Source organism: Callithrix jacchus, chromosome 14 (genome assembly GCF_049354715.1).
Source record: "Callithrix jacchus isolate 240 chromosome 14, calJac240_pri, whole genome shotgun sequence".
NCBI classification, from domain to species: domain Eukaryota; kingdom Metazoa; phylum Chordata; class Mammalia; order Primates; family Cebidae; genus Callithrix; species Callithrix jacchus.
In genome coordinates, this window is record NC_133515.1 from 106,388,303 (window position 1) to 106,410,974 (window position 22,672).

Sequence of the window (22,672 nt, forward strand, 5' to 3'; positions counted from 1 at the left end):
CCCCACTCCAGGGGGCTGAGGACCATTTTCTACAGGCACAACGGCTTCCTGGACCCCCAAAGGTGAAATCCCGGTAGCACCCTCGAAGGCAGTCTGAATAGCTGTGCAGAAGCCTGCAGGTAGGAGCTGCCCATTTGTGAATTCAACACGCATTTTCTGAACATCTACTCTGTGTTGGGACCTTAAACCACTGGGGTCGAACAAACTCAGACACAGCTCCTGTCCCTGCGGCTCTTTGCTCCTAGGGATTCAGGGCTTCCTGGGTTGGTCCAGCCTCCTGGGGCTGTGGGAAGGCCTGAGTACCTTTGAGGCTTGTCACAATGCCTGAGAGAGCCACTGGCATGGAGTGGGTGAGGGCTGGGGACCCTCCTGTAGTTCACAGACAGCACCGCACAGTGAAGAATTACACCGCTGGAAATGCCGGTCAGTTACACCTTTGGGGATGAACAGTCTAGTGGGAGAGAGAAGCGTTAATCAGCCACACAGACAAGTGAATGGTTACTGGCCCTGTAAACTGCTGTGAAGACAGGGCTCAGGGCGCTCAGAGGGGGAATGGCACAGCACCCATCTAGGGGTGGGAGGACATGGAGGAAGGAGGAGGGCTTCCCTGGGGAAGCCATGAGTGGCCAAAGTCAGAACCACTGGGTGGCAGGGGTGGGGTTGGGGCGAAGATAAAATGAAGATTGTTCCAGACAGAGACAACGACATCCCCTAGACCCTGGGAGGGAGGAAGTGGCCTGTCTGAGGACAGCAGAAAGCCAGGGGATGTTGGGAGAGGAATTAGGAGACACAGGCCAAGGCCAGGCACGCAAGCCCTGAGAAGCTGTGCCAGGGTTCTGCTCTGCCCCCTGGGAGTTTTTGGCACACGGGACCTGACCACATCGCAGATTTGGGCAGATCACCCTGGAAGGATGTGGAAGCAGACGGGAGGGCAAGTGTGGAGCAGAGGGCCCAGCCCCGGGGCTACAGCCCTGGCACCCGAGGGATGGCACTTGCTTGGATGGGGTGGGGGAGGGGGGATGAGTTTGAAGACAGAAGACACACGGAAGGATGTGTAGGCCTTGAGGGAGAGGCGGGCCTTGGGATGGGGTAGACCTGGGGCCACAGAGACGAAGGTGGGAAGATGCATGGCTGACGGTGGTGGTGTTACCATGGGCCTGGGGGCGGGCGGCGAGCACCATTCCGGGCATGCTGAACCTGGGGACCTCTGAGGCATCATGTTGGGGGTGTGAAGATCTCTGGTTGTGAAGCTGTCCAGGGGTCAGAGGTGAGGTCAGAGCTGAAGGTACCAGTGGGAGAGGCTGGTGCAGGTAGCAGTAGAGGCCGCTGGAGTTGGGGGCCAGCCTTGAGAGGGACTTCAGCAGGAGAAGACGTGGCTCCCCCTATGACTTGAGGCACCCCAGTTTTAACAGACAAGTAGAGGACTCTGGCTCTACAGTGTCCTCCTCCTTCCTCCATGTCCCCTCCGGTCCCTAGAGGGGTGCTGTGCAATTCCCCTCTAAGTGCAATGGGCCCTATCTTCCCAAAGAGACAGAAAGAGGATGGATGGAGGGGAGGGAGAGGGGATGGACCCGTCACACACACTGGGGACACGCTTGTTTCCAAAGTTGCTTGGGCAGCGGGGCTTCTGGCTGCTGGGACGGAGAGTCTGAGGATGCCAGCAATGTCTCTGGATTTAGAAAATGGGGTTGTTGGTGACATTGGCAAGAGCCGCCTTGGTGGAGCGGTGGGACAGAGGCCGCTTGGCAGTGCGGGCTGAGTGGGCGGAGGAGAGGAAGTGGGATGGCCTGGAAAGCCTTGAAGATGCCTGTGAGGGAAGAGAGGCGAAGTGGTCGCTGGAGAGGCGGCGGGGTTGAGGGAAGACTCTTCTCCACGATTTCGGGAGGGAGAGGTTTTAGCATGTTCTTGACAGATGTGTTGTCCCTCAGTGACATCCCTTAAAAAGAACAGCTCGTGACTGCAGGTCATTGCTGCAGAACAGCCACCCGTGTGAAAGCACAAAGACTGCTGTCATCCTCGCTCTCCATGTGAGGCCCAGAGCGGTGATGCTCTTGCCCCAGGTCACACTGCCGGAAACTGGAGCCGGACTCATCACACGGTCAACCTGAGCCTCGCTCAAGGCTCCAGGTCTGAACTCTGCGGCCTTTTGGCTCTGCCGCCTTTCTGATGAGCCTGGGTCAAGGCCACGCGTCTATGCCCCTGGCCTACGTGACCTGTGTGGGGAGGATGGTCACGTTATCGCCGACCCCCCAGCCCTATGCTGGGTATCCGGGTGCTCATGGCAGCCCATTGGTGATCTCTTCCCAACCCCACGTGCAGGGATGAAACTGGCTCCATTGGGAGTGTTTATACTGCAGAAATTGGCACCCGCTACAGATCAGAGTGATTTTTAATCCCCTCCCCAGGCCCCAGTGAAGAGGGTTGTTTGACATTTACCAGCACACGGCTTGGCTTGTCCGCACAGAGCACCAAGGTGGGCTCTGTGGAAACTCTCTGCCGCCGACACACCTTCTGCCTTGGGCGAGCAACTGAGGGCCTGCGGCTCCCTTAGAGTCCCTGAGCCTGTCCTGCAGCTGGAGGGTCTCCACCCCTCAAAGGCCATGGGGACCTGGGCTCTGACTTGCTGACCCCCGGCGGGGGGGCAGTGGCAAGAGGGAAGCCAGGTGGCCTGCGGTGCCTGGGAGCCCTCGCTGCTGGGCCAGGACACCTGCTGTCCCTGCCCCAGCTTCCCTCCTGTCACCCCCCGCTTCCCTCCACATCAACACAGCTGCAGCTGACCCTCCACGTCCCGACTTTCAGAGCGGCCACCTCTGCCTGCCGAAGCGCAGCGTGCTTTAAGGAAAGAAGCAAGGATGTTTTGAAAAGGGAAGAAGGGGCCCAGGGCTCTCTCAGGCCTCAGGGACAGCCCAGCCAGGGCTATGGGTGCCTCCATAGAGCACCTCCCTGTGCTGGGTTCTGCCCTAGAGAAGGTGGGGCTTTCTGTCCATTTTACACTTAAGGAAACTGAGGCACAGAACGAGGAAGTGACCTGCCCCAGGACACACATCAGTGAGTGGCAGACTCCAGGGGCTCCAGGCCTCACTCTTGCATTCCTGTAGGACCCAGGAAAGAGGGAGATTGACTCAGAACCAAGACCGTTTCCGCCACCCATTAGATATTCCCTTCTTCCCGGCTTCCAGGTTGGAGAAAGGCTTTTCATGGACTGACTGAGAGGCTGGCAGGGGGGTGGACGACCGTTGTAGTGTCTCGGTTTCCCAGCTGGCTCCTGGGCAGCAACGGGGAGGATCCTATGGCTTCATTGCCATCATCGTCCTTGTCACAGGGTCTGCGTGGGGCCATGTCTGCCACCTGCCTGGTCTAGGCCAGCCACGAAGTGGGTGCCGAGATGTCTCCTCTCCGCCTCTTGGGCTCCACCGCTGTGACTGGTGTCTGGGGCCCTTGTCCCAACCTTCAGCCTGCAGTGCCCACTCCCACGTGAATGACTGGCTCCTACATTTCCCCATTCAGCTGATGGTGAGTGCAGCGCTATTTTAAGCCCACATGGAAGTACTTTTTTTTTTATAAGGACCATCTGCTACCGGCCCCAGCCCAGATGATACAGTTAGAGCCTCCCCACAGCATCCTCCCCGCCTTCAGACAGTTCCAGGAACAGGGGTGAGTCATGCCCAGCTGAACTCCCGTCTCACTCAGCCGAGAGCTGGACCGGGCGCCAGCAGAGGGGGCCGCGTGTGCTCCGGAGAGCAGGTGTGCTCTACCACCTCCCAGAGATGGAAAGGGGGCCCTCACCCTCTGCCCCAGCTGCTCCCTGCTCCCTCTGAGGGACTAAGGCCTGTGATCATAAGTTCAATAGCAGATGCTGCACCTTCTTGTCACAGCAGCTTGTCCCAGAGCAGGCCACACAGAAGCCACCCTGCTCTGGCTGCCCCTGGAAGCACCTGGGGTCTGCTTTGGTACAGAGAGGGTGGGTCTCCCTTGCTGGGCTGCTCAGGGTGGTGTCCTGGGTGTCCAGCTTGGGCTGTTGGGAAGATGTGATTGAACACTGACGGCCCCATTTTCTTTCTGGGCGAAGGATCGGGGCCCAGGCAAGGCCCCTTGGCTGTGCGCACTCCCCTCTCCCCTGACCCCTTCTTTCCTTTTCCTGTCTCTGCACTAGTGGCTCACTGTGAGCAGAGGTCATCAGGGCAGAGACCCCATCAGACTTTCAATCTGGGCTCTGCCCCTCAGAGGTGGTGGGACCCAGGGCCAGGCCTATTTAATCCTGAGCCTCTGTAAAATGGGGAAAGCTGAGCTGCCTCCTAGGGTATGTGGACAGGAATGGATGGTGCACGGGAAGGAGTCTCATGCCACCTGGCTGCTACTTTCCCATCATGAAGGATTGTGAAGGGCCTGCCTCTGGCATTGGCTGTAATGCGGTGGGAGTATTGAAAACGCTGGACCTGTAACTCCTTAGAGAAGTGCTTCCCCACCTCAACACCAGCACTGTTCTCCATGTGCGGTGGTACCTCCCTGCCTGAGAGCCGCTCGTTTTGGCTGCAGGGAGCCTGGTGAGGCAATGCATGGGCAGCAGGTCATTTGAGCCGACAGCGCAGGCCCTGCCTGCCATGTGTCCATCACCCCTGGACTAGCAGAACCACTGCCTTTGCGGGCGTCTCAAAGGCCAGGGTTTTTGGGGGCACTTCTCCACCATCCTGCCTGCTTCTTTCCCTCTGGGGGTTATGGCTGGTGCCTGCTGTGGGGTCACCGCGTGACACTAGTGCCACAGCATCTCAGGTGCAGTGCCCTTTGATGGCCCTGGGGTGCCCGGGAGCAGGCGAGGGCCAAGGCCTAACAGCTCCACTTCCTGTCCCCGAGTATATCTGCCGCTGCTCTGTGGAGCCCTACAGTTTATCTGTGGTCAGTTTTCTTACCCATTTCCTGCCAGCTGCTACTGGTTTTTTAGTCAGCTCCGACAACTACGGTAATTGGGAAAGGACGCAGACTGCTGGGGCCGGTGGTTCACCAGCTCTGGCCGTGGGGTACAAGGAGCACAGAGGGAGGTGCCCCGTCTGTCCCCCTGGGCCCGGCCCCCCAGGCCTCAGCGAGTGAGACACAGAAAAGACCCGGGGCACATTCACTGTGAACCGAAAGCTGATCTCTGCGTGCATGCGTATGTGCATGTGGCACAGGGAATTTTTTTTCTGAATGCGCCAAAGCCAGAATAAATGGTTTCATGTTTTGAGAAGTCAGAACGTAACTCCAAGCTGAGTGAGGCCCCTCTCCCGGGGAGCCCCACATTTTCTCTTGAGGTGTAACTGTGGTGAGTTTTCTGTGCCTCAGATAGGATATTGGAGTCACATTTAAAATTTTATTTCATGGCATTTCCCAAAATGAAGGGAAAACCCCCACTGCAGCAAATGACTCCTCCAAATAGAAACCTTAGACTGTGTGTGTTTTAAACGCTGCGGGTGGGAGTTTCGGAGCTGCCTCGGTGTTGGCCATAACCAAGCCGGGTGTCTTTGTTTGCTGAGCGCTGCGCTCAGGTGGGTGCCTGGCTGCGGAGTAGTGACCCTCAGAGGCAGGGGCAGGACCAGCCACGCAGCCTCTCCTGTCCGCGCCTCCGGAGTCAGCGCCTCCGATTTTGACCTGACTCTCCGGGTAGCCCTGAGAAGCACCACTCTAGACTTTTTTGGAGGATTCTATTAATTGTATTGCTCGCAGTGGGTTGTGGAGCATGAAGATGATCCTCTGATGCAGAATGAAGTCCCCCACTACACACAGATTTATTGCCCTCCTCCCGGGGCACAGCGAGGGACCACCTGGCCTCTGGGGCACAGGGCCCTGTCTCCCGGAGTCCCAGTCTGGAGAAGATGGATAAAGCAAACAAGGAAGCCTCCTAATAAGAAGTGCCCTAATCGGATGTGAGCCTTGCTTCCAGGACCCCCGGGGGGCTGGCCGGGGGCCCAGGGGGGTGACTAGGAGGGGCTCACCGGAGTAGTGAGTGAGACCCAAATGATTTCATCCATGGGTAGGAATTAGATGAGGGAAAGAGATAGGAGGTGATCATGGAGTTTGGGGTGTTAAGGATGGCCTTGGTGGGTTTGGGGTCACCCCTGAGCTGACACTGTACAGCAGAGGCTGCTTGGACCAGTCCCTGACCTCTCCAAGCATCAGTTTTCCTATCTGTGCCATGGGCGTGATGATATATCCTTTCATGATTGCTGTGAGCCTTAAGCGAGGGAATAATGTGAGGCGCTTAGCACAGCCCTCCCTAAGTTCAGTAAGGAGGATAATGGCCGCATCTGAGGGGAGCCAGAGCTGCTGACGTTTTAGCCTGTGAGTGATGGGGATGGACTGTTTTTCTTGAATCATTCCTGGAAATGCTTTGGTCATTTAGGCCAGTAGAGGCTCTTGGTTGAGCATGAGATGCAAGAACCATTAATATTGCAGGATATAATCATGTGTAAATTTTAGAAAATCTCTGAAATCTTAGAATGCGTTTCCCTTTTCCCATCACCAGCTTTTTGAATCCTAAAATCAACCAAAGACAGAATCTGACCACTTTCCAAAGCAACAGTCCTTCACATCGAGAACAAAATCACGGGACAGGTCTTCATTTTTCCCGTCTCAAGAAGTCACAAGACCCAGGATGGAAGAAAAGCGTGGCTTTTGATGACCATGCCTTGTCGGAATGGCTGAGAAGCTCCTCACTCACCACCTGGTGCAGACTGCATTCCGCTCTACGGAGCAGATCTGAATGGAACCAGGATTTGCTCTGTTCAAAGATCAAAACCGCTGGAGAAGGAAGCAGGGGATCACAGGGAGCGATCTCCATCCGGTGGCGGCCGGCTCGGGGAAGTTTTGCAAAGGCTCCATGTTGAATTAACCTCCATCGAGCGCAGCCTCAGGCAGACATCCTTCATTCCTCCCAGTCACGCGCCTTGTTCTCCCAGCGCTTCTGTGTAGTGGGAGCGACGCCTTCAACCAGTAACTACACATAGGTCTGGATGATGCCCGGTCACAATAACTCCTCTAAAAGCAAAGAACTTGGTTCTGCAGAGTCAAATGGAGCTCACATGAGGTTCCTGGAGGCACTGAGGTTTCTTTCTAGTCTTCTGTTTTTCACAAACCTTTTTCTTACTGAGCAATTCACCATGTCCTGGCTCTGGAAGAGGTGGATTGGGTTTCAGGTGGGGGCATAGAGAAGCAGCCAGATTTCCAAATTTGGAGGTGACACAGGCCACCCAGGTGTGTGCACAGGAAAATGTATTCAGCTGCCCCGCCACATCAAAGGCATGTGGTCCAGGGCGATCTGGGTGCTATTCCTGGCACAGGTGCCAAAGCACTGCCATCCAAAGCATCCTCCATCTCAGTTTTCTCATCTCTAAAATGGGGCTGCATCTGACTTTTCTGGTTCCACAAAAACTTGAGCAAACCACTTCACTAGCCAGGAACATGGAATGTCCGCTGTGCCTGGCCAGACAGGGCTTTCCAGGTTCCTCCCTGATGTTTTCTGAGAATTCACCTGACAGTGTCTGTAAATGTCCCTCCATTCTCTTTCTTAGAGGAAATGCTCATGTTAGAAGAAAGTCTCTTGTGACCAGCTCTCCCTACTTTCAAGGTAAAACTTTGCTGTGGCTCCCGCAGCTCTGGGCTGGATCTGCAGAGCCCCCCAAGGTCTTTTCCTAACTCACAAGTTGGATTCTGCCACTGGCCTTGCCTAATTTCTGCTAAGAGTCCCCAGGAATACACCAGGGCTCTTTCTATCACCTGCCCCCCATCCTCCTTCTGAAGGGCACATGGCAGCAGCACAGAGCAACTTGAGGTTGCCCAAGTCCCAGAGCATCCCTCTGCTTGCCATTTCCTCTGATTGACTCTGCAAACTCCTCTTCATCCTTCAGAACCCAGTGCTGTGATTATCCCCTCTGGGAAGCATTCCTTGACCCCCGTGTTCCCCTGAAGACAGATTCCCTTGATCCACAGGCTTGGTGTGAGGGCTGTAGGGAACCCTAAGGCCTATCCCTGGTCACTCCGCAGGTCAGCTGGAGTGCTTCTCTCACTTTTGGGGAGAAGGGGCACATCCTCCTTGGTCCTACTTCATGGCCAGACTCCTATCCATGGACCTCCCGGCAAAGAAACCTGGAATTCCTGCTTCAGAAAACCCTGCATGAGGCAGGCTGACTGCAGGGAGGGTTGCCACGGAGCCTGGCATCAGCTTTCAGGCTGAAAGTGGAGTGGAGCTGAGAGAAGGGTCTCTGGGAAGGAGGGCTCAGCAGCCAACTGACCGCCATGACAAGGCTGCTTGCTTGTACAGAAGCAGGCTGTTCTGCGGTGGGCAGGAGGGGCGGGGAGGGGACGGTGGTCCTGGAGGCCCCAGTGAAGGACGGGAAGCCATCTATCCCAAGGATCCTTCTGCCCTTGCTGCCGCCTTCAGGAGGGAGCAGTGGCCGTGAGAAAGGAAATGGAGATGGGAGGGAGAGCCTGGCAGCCTGTCCTACTCCTGCCCCAGGCGACAGGCTTGTGACATTCAGATAGCTCCCTGGGTCTGGTTTTTCCTGTTACTGAAATTGCTGCTGCATAAAATTCTCTGGGCTAGGTCAGAAGTGGCAGTGGGGGAGTGTGCCCATGTGTGTAAAGTGTCCCAGCTTAAAGAAACAGGAAATTCAGGACCAGCTCGATCTCTGTGGCCCACGCCTTGTTTCCTAGAAAGGAAGGGGTCGATAATGCAGGAGGCTAGGGCCCCGCGGCAAGGACAGGGATGACGCAGGAGGCTGGGGTCCCCCAGTGGGGTCAGGGATGACGTAGGAGGCTGGTGTCCTCCGGTGGGGTTGGCGATGACATGGGAGGCTAAGGTCCCCAGTGGGGTCAGGGGTGACATGGGAGACTGGGGTCCCCTAATGAGGTCAGGGATGACAGGGAGGCTGGTGGTCTGCCAGTGTGGTCAGGGTTTTGGCCCAGAGAAGAATGGGCTTCTGGCCTTTGCCCTTGCCTGGGCCTGGGGCTGCCTCCTGACCCACCATATCTCTTTTCCTCTCTGCTCTAATAGAATGTGGCCAGGAGCTCATGCCTGCTCCTGGGAGGGTCTGGGAGGAGGAGGAGGAGGATGCAGCTTTGCTTGGGGAAGCTCTGGGTGCTGCTTGGTCTGGACTTTGTCCTGAACATCCTGGGGAAATGGTTAGAGTGAAGTGCAGGGAGACTCCGGGAGGGAAGACAGGGTACAGTGAGGTGAGAAGTGGAGGAGGAGCCTCGGGGTCTGGGTCTGGGAGGCTTCTGGGATTGGACAGTGGAGCAGCCATTTCCTTCACCGTCAAGGAAACTGAGGCCTGTAGAAGCAGAGTGCATTGCCCATGGCCCCGGCTCTTAGCTCCTTGACACCAGCACCAGAACACAGGTCTGCGCATGCAGCCACCTTTCCAGTAGGTGGTCCCAAATGTCCCCGCTCTGAATTCTAGGGCTGGGTACTTGGCCAGCTCCCACATCCTTCTCTCCCTTAGGGAGAAGTGCAGGGGTCCTGGAGCCACTCCACACTGGGGCGCCTGGGCTGGAGGTCACCCCAGGAAGCACCTGTGGGCCTGGCTGATCAGGGCCTGATGAAGGACACAGACTTCTAACCCTCAAGGCCCTCAGAATAACTGGGTCTGGCTTCCTGGGTCCAGCTGAGCAGGTCTTGAACTGAGGCTGTTTGGGAGATCTCTGTTTCTGTCTCCATCTCCTAGGCTGTTCAGAGGAGCAGTGGTTTGTTGTCCAATCAAGAGGCAGCTTTCCCACATGGGAAGGGAAGAGGCCTGGGGCAGCCGGGTGGGCCTGAGGCCCAGCGCTCGGCATAGATCCCTCCCTACAGCTTTTGGGCCCAGAGACACCTGCCTCCACACCATCTCAGCCAGGGCGTTCTACAGAGCTCAGACCCTCGGGAGGCCCCTATGACCTCTGACGGGAGGGAACACCCAGGCAGAGTGTGGGGAGCCTGGAACAGCTCACATGGCACAAACTCTCCCTGCACTGATTCCCCTCTGCTTGTTCCACTTTCAAAAATAGCTAATGAGGAAATTAATTTTGTCACCCAGATGTATTCAGTAAAAACATGTCAGGGAAAGACAATTAACCTCTGTACTGATAAATCCTTCCCAAATTAATGAAGTTAACATTTGTAGATATCGAGAGATTCATTTGGGGAGAGAGGCCCTAAATCACAGCTTCCTCCAGGCTGAGAAGGGGAGGTTGGGGGTGGAAAGAAAGGAGAGCGAGAGAAAGTCATGGGACAGGAGAGCAAAGATGGAAAAGCACACACTGAGAGAAACTATGGCGGGACCGGGAGAAGGAGAGAGGAGGGGTGTGAGGACTGGGAGAGAGATACACAGAGAGGAGGAGACTGAGGGAGAAGGAGCTGGGTGCAGTGACAGCCTGGCTGTGACCCGTCCTGAGCATTTTTCATGGGTCCAGGCATTCACTTGCCGTTGGCTTTGTGCAGGAAAAGACTCAACAACTTCAACCAGAGAATGAAAAGAACTGAGATATATATAAGATAAATAAATATATATATATCTTATATATAAATATACATAAGATAAATAAATAAATATATATCTTATATATATAAATATACATAAATAAATATATATCTTATAAATATACATAAGATAATAAAATATATATCTTATATATATAAATATACATAAATAAATAAATATATAATATATATAAATATACATAAGATAAATATATATCTTATATATATAAATATACATAAGATAAATATATATCTTATATATATAAATATACATAAGATAAATATATCTTATATATATATATATACATTAAAAATATAGATAAGATATATATCTTATATATACAAATATATATTTTTTGAGACAGAGTTTCACTCTTGTTGCCCAGGCTGGAGTGCAATGGCGTGGTCTCGTTCACCACAACTTCCACCTTCAGGTTTAAGCAATTCTCCTGCCTCAGCCTTCTGAGTAGCTGGGATTACAGGCATATACCACCATGCCCACCTAATTTTGTATTTTTAGTAGAGATGGCGTCTCTCCTGTTGGTCAGGCGGCTCGTCTTGAACTCCCAAGCTCAGGTGATCCACCTGCCTCAGCCTCCCAAAGTGCTGGGATTACAGGTGTGAGCCACCATGCCCGGCCTGAGAAATGTTCCGTCCCATCTTGGCCTGACATCTCTCTCTGCCTAAGGTCTCTGGATTCTTTTCTCTTAGGGAATCCCAGGCCCTGGGAGCTGACTTACCAGCAGGAGGGGCTGGCTGGCTGGACTGGAGCTTCCTGAGCATGTTCAGCCTGGGGTCTTGTGTTTCCCCGAGAGCCACTGAGTCCTGGCATCAGCAAGTTTAGCCTCTCGCCCACGCAAGTGCCTCCTCACTTTCTCCCCTTTCACCAAGGGCCGCCATGCCCCAGATGCAGCATCTTATAAGAGGTGGGTCTCTGCCTGCGTCAGATCCTTTGATCCAAGGTTAAGACTAGCTTGAAAAGTCAGGAAACCTCAGGCCACACGGACAGCCAGGTCAGGGGGTGTTGACAGGCTGGCAGTGGTGTGGCAGGGGCCAGCATGGGAGGAAGGGACAGTCCAGCCCCAACTCGCACTCTCCCGACCCTCTGCAGCCTTAGCCCCATCTGAGGAGCCCTAGCTTAGAAAGAAAGTCAGATTCTGCTCCTGGAACGGAGGTGAAAACCAAAGCTTCCCGGGAGACCTCTAGTTTTGGGAATGTCAGGTCAAATGGCCTTGTGATCTCCTGGGTTTCTGTCATGTCCAGGACTGGCAGGGACTGGCAGGAGTCGCCCGCAGAACTTCACTGGCGAACTTCTTTCCAGAGGGTGTGATGTCGCCATCAGCCCCTCACCAAAGGGGTTTCTCTGCTCTTGTCCATTTAAAAATTATGCTTTTAATAATCTCTCCCAAGAGTGTGACATGCAGACAGTCATGGAAGTGGTGATGATTTCAATCCCACCATGATGATTCTGTGAAGTAGGCATCAGGATGCCTGGGGGCTGACGTTGCTGTGTGGAGCCCAGCAACCGGGAGGCCAGGAGGAGCTGGGAGAAGAGCCCTGAGACGCTAGGGCTGTGTTTCTTTCTCGAAAACCCAGGGTCGATGGCAGTGACCAGCAAACAGGAGGGGAGGCCTGGTGGCCAGGGCCCCAGGAGGTAGCTGGAGTCAGGCCTGGGCCCCATTCTGAAAAACTCCAAGGGCTGGAGGAGGTGTCTGGGGAAGAGCCAAGGGTGGGAAATGAGTGAAGTCGGGGAGGCAGGGCCTGGAAGGGAGAAAGCTGCCTGCTTTGTTTCTACACTTGAAAGAATGCCAGCCAAGTGAGTCTCACAAACACTGTGGGCACAGATGGAAGAAAACAAGATATTAGGTATCTGGAGCTGGATTTTCCGATGACCGGGCACTCACTAATCTAATCTTCCTAGGCAGAGTGACAGGCTTGCAGATTTCAGAGAGCGATAGATGTCACCTATCTTGAGTTCAGTTGGACCGTTGCTCTTCGCTGTGTGACAAACCTCCCCACCCCCAAACCAGGAGCTGAAGGGGACATTAGTCCCATTCTCTGGATGACAAGCTGGAGGACCAGGGCCTCCACGGGCCATCACACAGAGCAGGGGCTAAGAGTGATGTCTTGGGGGCCCATGCCTGTGGAATGGTGTCACGATCCCCAGGAATGGAGAGCAGAAGACCTGTGATGTTTTGCAGAGGACATCCAATGTGGGTGGGAAGGGGTCTGGCCAGGGAGGGTGGGTCTGGACTCATGGGGCTGAGGTGAGAGGGGTCAACTGCCCAGCAGGGCCAGAGCGGCTTGCCCAGGTCCTGGCTGGTTCGGGTCTGTTCGTCTCACGCTCTCCCTGGGCCTGGCACTGGGCTGCGATGTGGATCTTACGCTGTCTTTCCCAGGCAGTGGTGGGGCTGGTGCCGCTGGGTGAGCACAAGTCTGGGGCTGCTGCTGACTTCAACACTGAGCGCTTGGCCTCCCACGTGCTTCCCGCCCCCTAGGCTGCTTCCCCCAGAGATGAGTAAAGGACTGAAAAATTAGAACTGGGAGGGAAGTTTGGGGGAAGGTGAGGCTGCAGGCTGATGGTGAAGTCTGCAAGCACAGGAGGATTAGGGCTTTTTACACGAAGGGTGTTAGGTGGGTGGTTCTCGCTCCTCTGCTCTGGACAGAACACAGGAAGCTGGCTTGGATGACAGCACTGAGCCTTCGAGCTGGGGTAGGGAGGAGATCTTAACAGCGAGGGGCAGATATGCAAATGAGTTACTAGTAAAGCTCTGTGTGGTGTGTGGAAGTCTCAGCGATGGGCTGGGGCTGCCTGGTAACCGCGACCCACCTGCAGCAAGGTTCCAGGATGTCCACAGGGACCCCTTTGGGAGCCTCCCAGGCCGCATGAGAATCCCCACCACATACTGAGTCAGTCCAAATGTTGGTGTCCCCAGCTGTGTATTGACACAAACGTTTCTACCTTTGAGACAGCTGCGAGGATTGGAAGGATACTGTGTGTTAAACATGTGTTTTCAGATCGAAAGTGCTGCACATGTGCTGTCCCCAGTGCACGTGTGTACACAGGCACAGACAGCGGCAGAAGCCTTGGGTTGAGATGCATGATGGAGTGCTGGAGTGTGCGTGCTCCCTTCTCAGCCCTTTCCTCTCCCTGGACCTTCCTGAGTCAGAGCAGAGACCCCTAGGCTCAGCTGCCTGGAGGCAGGGGAGCAACGAGGGGCCTGGCGCTCTACACCTCCCTCCTGGGCTTTCTCACCCTGGCCTGGGAGTGGAGGAGACAGGCAAGCAGCCAGGTGGATCCAGGGAGAGGTGAGAGTGTAACCAGCAAAGCAGCAGTCACAGGCTGAGACCACCTTGTCCTGCAGGGGCAACTTACTAGGAGCAGGGCCTCTTGCACGACCAGGCTTGGACGCTCACCAGGAGCTTACCAAGAGGGTGGCTAGGGGCCCAGGACCTTTCTGGCTACAGTGACTCCAGGCCTGGGCCACCCCTCACCCGCTCAGCCTGGAAGTCGTCTCAGGGCTGGCCTGGCCTGGGGTGGGCTGTCCTCTGGCTCCTGTCTCTGCTGACCCTGCAGGCCAGCCCTGCAGCTGTAAGGGGTTAATTAACAGTCATGCCGGCAGAAGGGTGGTAACCAAAGGGGAAAAAGTGGGGAAGTGACAAAAGTTGAAGAAACCTCACAGGGCCCTCACAGCTGGGGGCTCTAGTTCCTGATTCTCTTGCTGAGACGCGGCCTGACGGCAGCCCTTGGCCTCTGCCTCCCCTTCCATCCCCGCCAGCCTGTGGGGGCTGGTTCCCCTCCCCAGACCCATCCTCCCAAGCAATCCTGACTCAGCTCCTGCAAACCCTGCAGAGGGTGGCCGAGGGGCAGAGAGTCTGGTCAGGGGTCAACTGCATTTCCTTGCCAGTCTGCACTGGATACTTCCTACTTAGACACCAAAAATCTGAGTCTCAGGGAGGTCAAGTGACTAGTGATGTGCCCGAACTCATGGCCCCGTCTGCAGTGGGGCTATGCTGCCGGGCTCCTTACTCCTGAGCTGTGCCCTGCAGAGGGGTCCAGGGAGTGGGCGGGAGGGTCCCAGCCAGGAAGGCTGGCATGCTTGCTGTGGAGCTTCAGTTGTGCCCTGTCCTGCCCATGGTGGGAACCTGTGAAGGACTTAACCTGACCAGGGACAGAAGTGGTTCCCCAGGAGGCCCCATCCCTTTGAGCAGTCACTCATGGACCCAGGAGGACAGGAAGTGCTTGCAGGCCTTTTTCCAGGGAAGGAGCCCTGACTCCATAGGAGAAGCCTGACTGCATGGGAGGAGCCTGACTCCAGGGTGAGAAGCCCGACTCCATGGGAGAAGCCTGACTCCATGGGGGGAGCCTGACTCCAGGGTGAGAAGCCCGACTCCATGGGAGAAGCCTGACTGCATGGGAGGAGCCTGACTCCAGGGTGAGAAGCCCGACTCCATGGGAGAAGCCTGACTGCATGGGAGGAGCCTGACTCCAGGGTGAGAAGCCAGACTCCATGGGAGAAGCCTGACTGCATGGGAGGAGCCTGACTCCAGGGTGAGAAGCCCGACTCCATGGGAGAAGCCTGACTCCGTGGGGGGAGCCTGACTCTAGGGTGAGAAGACCATTTGCCACTTCGTGTGGGGCTGGGGAGACGGTGGAGACCTGCAGCTGAGGGGCTGTTCAAGGAAGGCTCACTCTACTAGCTCAGCAAGGTTTTAGCCACCTGACCTTGGGCAAAGTCCCTCATCTTCCAGAGCTCCAGTTTCTTCACCTGTGGCCAGATTTCTGAGTCTACATGGCTGCCATGGCACGGTACCCCGAACTGAGTGACCTCAGCTACAGAAATGTATTGTTCTGCAGACCAGGAGCCCAAGATCAAGGTGCGGGCAGGGCCGGTTCCTTTTGGGCCTGTGGGGGAGACTGCTCCAGGTCGGCCCCCAGCTCCTGGTGTTTTGCTGGCCATCTTTGGTGTTTCTTGGCTTGAAGAACATTACCCTGATCTCTGCCCATGTGGCTGTGCTCTGGGGGGGGATAAGACAGAGTGTCACAAAGTGGCCTGTGCTGGGCTGAGATGTTGGCTCCGTTGCGACAGAACTGTGTTCTGTGTGCTCAAGCACAATCTATATCCCAGACCTCTGGGGAGAGGTGGGGAAAGAGATGGGTGAATTCTCTGGTTTCTCTCTTTCGTTGACCCTAGGGTAAGGGCCATACCCTGTGTTTGGGCCTGATTGGGCTGCTTGGCTGGGAGTCAGCTCTAAGAGCCACAGTGTGGGTGTTTCTAGCATCCCTGGTGGCATGGGGTGAGCAGGCTGCAGGGCTGCCAGCTCTGTGCTCCACCAAACTCATTTTTATCCGTTTCATTTTTACTTGGCAAATAATAATTGTCTATATTTATGGGGTGCAATAAAATGTTTTGATATATGTTTACATTGTGGAATGATTAAATCAATCTAATTAACACATCTATCACTTCACAAATTTGTTTTTGATACAGAATGGGGACTCAAATAAGAAAGCATAGCATAGTTCACAACTGCAAAAGTGCAGTGATGTTAAATGCCAGCTTCACTCTCTGTAGTCAGGTATAGATGTGGCCCCCCCATGCCCTTTCAGTAACAAAAGCAGACACACACATGCATGGATATGGAGCTATGGACACATGAACCAATGCTTAAAGGTGTGCCACTCTTCGGGTCAATGTTGGCTATTTACTGAGTTGTGAGTAAAAATGCTTAGAAGATGATCAGTGTGCTGATGAAAGTCCACTTTTCCTGGCACCTCTGAAACAGCCCTACCCCTCCTTCTGCCCTGTCTGATCTTCTTTTCCTTTCCTACTTGCCCAACCCCAGTTGATGTCTGTTAAGACACAGCCTTGGCTATTTTTGGAGGAAAGGCGAAGAACATTTATCAAACTCTTTACATGTGCCAGACATGGTCCCAGAGCTTTAGATACACTTTTTTCCTTGAGAGGTTTTAGCACTCCTCTGCACCAAGAGGTGGATCCCATTTTACTGATGAGCAAACTGAGACTTGGGAAGGGGATAGTGACTTGTTGACTAGTAGCCTGGCTGCGTGATCCAGGCCTCGCTGCATGACTGTAGGCACAGTTGTTGGAGGTTGAAGCAACTGGCAGCGGACAGAAAGGCCAGAGGGTATTAGTGTGTGTGCACAGGTGTGTGTGCATGTGCACTCGTGTGTATACATGCACAGGGCAGGGCTGGGGTTGGGGAGACTCATGCTGTGGCTGGAGGTCCTGTAGGAACAGGTGTTGGGGCTGAGTGTGGAGCTCCAGGGAGGCGGCACTGAGGAGTCTGCATGTGACAGTTTTCCATAGGAAAGTGTGCAGTCAGCTGTGTGGTCTGGAAGCCTTACTTGGAGAGCAGTTTGGAGGATGGATTTGGTGATGGAGGAATAGAGGGTAGGACCAGAGGAAGGACCCCTGGTAGGAGGCCATTGTAAAAGAAGAAAAAGCTGCTGATGGGTGGTGGTGGCAGCTGGTCTTCTTGGGGCCCAGATACCTGAGACGAAGGGGGCAGGCTCTCCAGGGCCAGGCAATGGACTGGATGTGGGGGCTGAGGGTGAGGGTGAGGTGGCATGGTGCCCTGGCTTCTGGTGAGGATGCTGTGTGTGTACTGAAATCCCTTCTCAGGAAAGAAGGCACAGAATGGGGGAGAAGGGATGGGTCTGGGGCAATTGGGCTTTGAATCCAGGCCTTTAAGATACCAAAGCCCCAATTCTCTTTTCTACTGTCCCAAAGCTGTTGGACTAGAAATGAGCACCCATCCCTGGGGGTATTCAAGCCTAGCCAGATGGCCTGTAATTGGTCACAGGCCCTCAGAACGCAGGAAATGGGTGGGAAATGGAAGAGCACCTGTGTGCGGGCTCACCTCTGCCTGCACCCTTGGAGTCTGTTTGTCCTGTGGAAGTCACTTTGGAGCTGCTTTTTAGCTCCTTGTCACCACCGACCAATGCATCTCATTAGTCCTGCCCTCCAGCTGACAAGCATCAGCCCCTCTGACTACAAGATGGCTTCCCCAAGTGCTTCCCTCGGGCAAAGCTAAATATTAATTATCTCCCTTTATTTCATGATTATTCATGGGCACTAATGTCATCACATCGTGGGGTGGGAAGTTGGCGCCAGATGACATGAAGCGGGACTAAGTCAGAGGGAGCTGCAGAATGTCCCTGACACTGGAGGTGGTCGCTGCCTAGGGAGCTTGATCTGTTGTTACTGGGGATGCCTCTGAGTGGTGGCCGTCATCCCAGGTGAAATTGCAGGATCGGAGGGAAGAGAAATAGTTTGCTCAACCTGGGTGCTCAGGTGAGAGGCACTCCCGCGGAACCAGAGCTGCAGATCATTCATGCAAGGCTCAGCTGAGAATGTGCCTGGCGTTTCAGGTTTTGGCAGGTGAAGACCTGCTAGACGCATCTAGCAGACCTAGGATGTGCCAGAAACGTGCTGGCCGGGGAGTGAGAATGGCTCAGAATACAGGGCCCCGTGTGTGGGTGGGTGGAGGTTTATAACTGGACACAAGTTTGTATCAGAACTGCCCCTGGGGGCATGTGTATTTATGTGTGTGTGTGTGTGTGTGTGTGTGTGTGTGTGTGTCAGTGGGTGTGGAGGACATTTTGCCCAGTAGAGAGGATCCCTGAAATGTTGGAAAGTAAGAGGAATAACGTCCTTTGATAAAAGGTCCTTCTCTTCGTATGACCCATGTCCTTGGCATACAGGTGCTCACCGATTTTCCACTCTTGGTTGGAGATGCAAGCTGGGGAGGCCTCCACTTATGGCCGTGTGAACTTGGGTAGATACTGTCCCTTCAAAGGGCAATCTCTGACAGAGGCGGGGGAGCGGGAGAAGGTCAGTGTGAAGCCCTGAGCTTCCAAATGGGCAGGCACAGAGGATAGCCTGTCATGCTAATTACCTCCAAGTAATGTAGCAGATCTATCATTATCATATGAGGTCATCTTAATTAGAATGATATGAAATAATGTCTAATTAGACACCATCTCATCTTTTAGAGACCTGCCATAGTTCGAACGGAAAATCTTTCGGCTTCTTGGTGGTGAGCTTTGAAAATCCCATCCTCTCTCAGGCCTCTCCCCCTGCCAGCCCTGTAGTCACTGGCCTCCAGCAGGGTACAGCCTGTGTGCTGGCCCTCCTTGGCTCATCTGCCAGGCAGAGGGAGAGGTCGGGCTGGAGGTGGACTTGGGAGGAGCCAGCAGGGATTTGGAGGGGCCCAGACTCCCCACTTCGCTCAGAGAAACTCCTTTTCCTGGGAAAAATTGTCATAGAGGACAGAAGACTCACACTAGGAACCAAGACAGCTGGGCTTCAACCCTGGACAGCTTCCAAACCACAGACCCTCCTGTGAACACCCTGCCACTCAGACCCTTGGACTCTTCATCTATGTCTTGGAGCGTGCTAGTCTGTGAGAGGAAGTGAAGGAGGGAGACTGGAATGGCGCAGTGTTTCTTAACATTTTTGGAAGCCTCGTTGTCCCTCAAGCTGGGCTGAAGTGTTTTGCTGTCAAAACCAAGTCATGACATTCTCCCCTGGTTTGTAGGAATAAGGACATCAAAAGCTACCAAATGGCGAACGTCCTCACGTTCTCCACTTGCACACTCGGACACTGCCAGGCTCCTCTGAGCTCCCTGGGAGTGAGGCCACCTTGCTTGCCCCTTGTCACATCCTGCCCAGGTTGCTCCACTGGGCTTTTCTATGAGTGGCCTCTGGCCAGCTGGTCTCAGCATCTCTGCTGGCCCTGCTCTTTAAGTCTGGCCTCTCCCCAAGTGTGACTGAGCCCTTCCTGTGTCCCCAGGCAGATATGTTCGGCAGCTTTACTGAGGAGGCTTAGCATCCGCTCCTGGGCTCCTGGAGAACTGCATGCTGCCCTGGCCTTTTAGAGGGCACTGGTTGGGGAGTTTCCTCACTGCCTTTGGGGTGGGGGCAGAGCCTGCTCTTCTGTCCCCTCCCCACCTTGTCTTCACTCCTGTCCCGCCTTTTGCATGTGAAGCAGAGCACTTGGCACCTCTCTTTGAACAATCTTTATTTAGGGCCCTTCACCTTTCAGGGCTTCCCCCATATAACGGGAAATATTCAAATACTCCAGCCCACTTCTACATGAATGCAAAGGCTCATCTAAGAGAAAGTCTTTCCAGGGGACAGAGTTCTCTCTCAGAAAGCAAAAAACGGGTACATTTACCAAAAACAGGGTAACTGGTGGTGAAAGGCGGCTAGGTCTCCCTCTAGGATAGTGTTCTTCATTTTAAGTTTCTCTTTCATAAGTTTTTAATTCAAAATTTGAAATGTGAATTGTGAAATGCCTCATGTGAAAACACACATAACATAAAAATGACCATCTGTAACCATTTGTAAGCGTGCTTCTCAGTGGTGTCACCTTTCTCTTCCTTAGTTCTGAACATCTTGGGACTTGCTACCTGCTGAAGGACTGCTCTAGTCTACGAGATCCCACTTCTATTTTAAGTTTAAATCTCTGCAACCAGTGTTTGTGCTTCTGGGTGTCCCACAAGGAGCACAGCTGCTCCTGGCAGGGGCGGTGGTGGTGGGTGTCACCTTGGAGACAGTTCTGGAGCCCTCTGCAGCCGCGTCTTTGGGTTCTGCCCGGGTCTGATGTCAGCACAGCCTCTTCTACTTATTAGCTCTGTGACTTTAGACAAGTGTGTCAGTTTCCTTGTCTATAAAATGTAAACACTGAGCCTCTCCTAGGGGAGAGGTGACAAGGACCAGATAGATAATTATATCCTGAGAGTAGCCAGTGTGCCCTGGCCCCAGGAAATGGCCTCTTGCTGGGGCTGCCTGGGATGGCTAAGGCAGCTGCCTTAGCCAAGCAGGAAGTGGAGCGCAGGCCAGATCCTGTTAGAGCAGGTTGAAAACATGGAAGTGAGTCCAGTGAGGGAAACTCTGAAAACCAGCCCAGACTGAAGCTGATCACTGACCTCCTGCGTGGTAAAATCGATACGGACTATCCACTTCCCCTTTGTGCCTTGGCTTCATAGGAAAGTCCCTGCAGGTGTGAGCTGAGATGCACAAAGAAGGCTGGGAGATAGCAGCCCTGGAAAAATAATTCCACCTGTAAACACCTGTGTTAACAAGTGCTGTATTTGTGCAGCTATTTTCTTTTTCAAATTCTGTTGACACACACCTATTCTCTTACCCTGCTCAGGTGTGTGTTGCATGGCATCTGGGGACCTGTTGGCCAGGGGCCAGCCTGCCCGTCTGAAATTCTTCCCTCCTCTGCCCAGCAACGTGGGGCGCGGGAGGCCACGTCTCTCTGTGGCTTGGCTGTAGCTTTAGCGCTGTCGGGCTGGTGGCCTGGAGTTCAGCCAAGTCCTGAAGAGCATGAGGTCTGAGACCTCAGTGTGACAAGAAGGGCCAGCCTGGGGCCCCTTAGGGGACAGTGACCTCAGCTGGATGAAAGGGGACACCTGCTCTTTTCCTGGCTGGTTAAGATCACTTTGCATTTTCACACCCAGAGGAAATTTGAACCTTTCCACCACCTGATCCAAGCAGCAGTAGCTGACTCAGGACAGGGGAGTGCGAGATGCCCAGGATCCAACAATGAGCCCTTCAGAGGTGATGTGGGGAGGGTGACGGTCAGACTCCCGCAGCCTCAAGAGTTGTGTTATCTTTTCCCAGCTCCAGCTCACTCTATGGAGCCCTGTTCAGTTAATGCTGGTCCTACCCTGGCCACTGGTTTCTAATGCCTCATAGAATCACCAGTGGATCTTTTAAAGGTCCTGAGGCTCAGGCCCCAGGCCTAGGGATTCTTGTTCAATCATCCCAGGCAGGGACTTTGAAAAGTTTTGAAAGTCTCCACAACCAGTCTAATGGATGATCAGTTGGGAATGAGTACCCTAGCGAGATAGCGAGACGTCTCAGTGTGTTTATAAACTAGCCACCTTTGGTTTAGAACAGCATTTACAGAAGCACTGCAGAGACCGTGCAGAGGATTCCTGAACACACCTCACCGGCTTCCCTTTTCTGACAGCTTGCATTTCCCTAGCGCATTCCTCACCACTAAGGAACGAACACTGGTTGGTTGTGTCAGCTAAGTCCGTGGTTATGTGGAGGCTAAGTCCGTGGTTTATGTGGAGGCTAAGTCCGTGGTTTATGTGGAGGCTAAGTCCGTGGTTTATGTGGATTGCACTAGTTTTTCCCTAAAGGCCTTTTTCGGTCCCCGGATCCTCTCTAGGGCCCCACGTTGCATTTGCTTGTCACATCTTTGTGGCCTCCTCTGGTCTGTGACAGTTTCTCAGACTTTCCTTGTTTTGGATGACCTTGACAGCCATTGTGAGGATTGGTCAGGTATTTTGTAGAATGCCCCTCAGTTTGGGCTATCCGATATTTTTCTTATGGTTAGACTGGGGTTATGGGTTTTTGGGTGAGGTCCACAGATGGGAAGTGCCATTTTTATCATATGAGATCGAGGGTGCGTGCCGAGCAACAGGACTGATTGCCACTGATGACCTTGAGCTTCTGGCTGAGGTGTGTTTGTTAGGTGTGTTTCTCCCTGCAAAGTTCTCTTCTCCCCCACTCCTTTCACTGACCTGCCCTTGGGAAGCAAGTCACTCAGCACAGCCCACACCCGATGGCAGGGAAAGTCACACTCCACATCTTGGAGAGGATGGTAACTACATAAATTATTTGGAATTCTTCTTTAAGGGTGAATTGTCTCTTCCTCCTGTTATCTGTTCAATCCTTTATTTATGCTGATATTGACTCATAGGTATTTATTGTATTCTCTGGATTATAATCCAATACTAGTTACTTTGCTGCTCACACTGTTTCAGCTTTGGCCATCAGGAACTTTTCCAGGATCTGTGGTCCGTCCCCCTCTTTTTTTTTGAGACAGAGTCTTACTCTTATGGTCTAGGTTGGAGTATAATGGTTAGATCATAGCTCACTGTAGCCTCCTTGAATTCCCAGGCTCAAGTGGTCCTCCCATCTCAGCCTCCCTAGTATCTGGGACTACAGGCATGTGCTACCTTGCTCACCTAATTTTTTTTTGTAGAGAAGAGGTCTCACTATGTTGTCCAGGCTTATCTTGAATTCCTGAGCTCAGGTGCTCCTACCTCAGTCTTCCAAAGTGCTGGGATGCCACAGGACGAGTCCTGTGCCTGGCCCCCTTGTCCCTTTGATGCGCTGAATCCATTGTTTTGTGAGCACT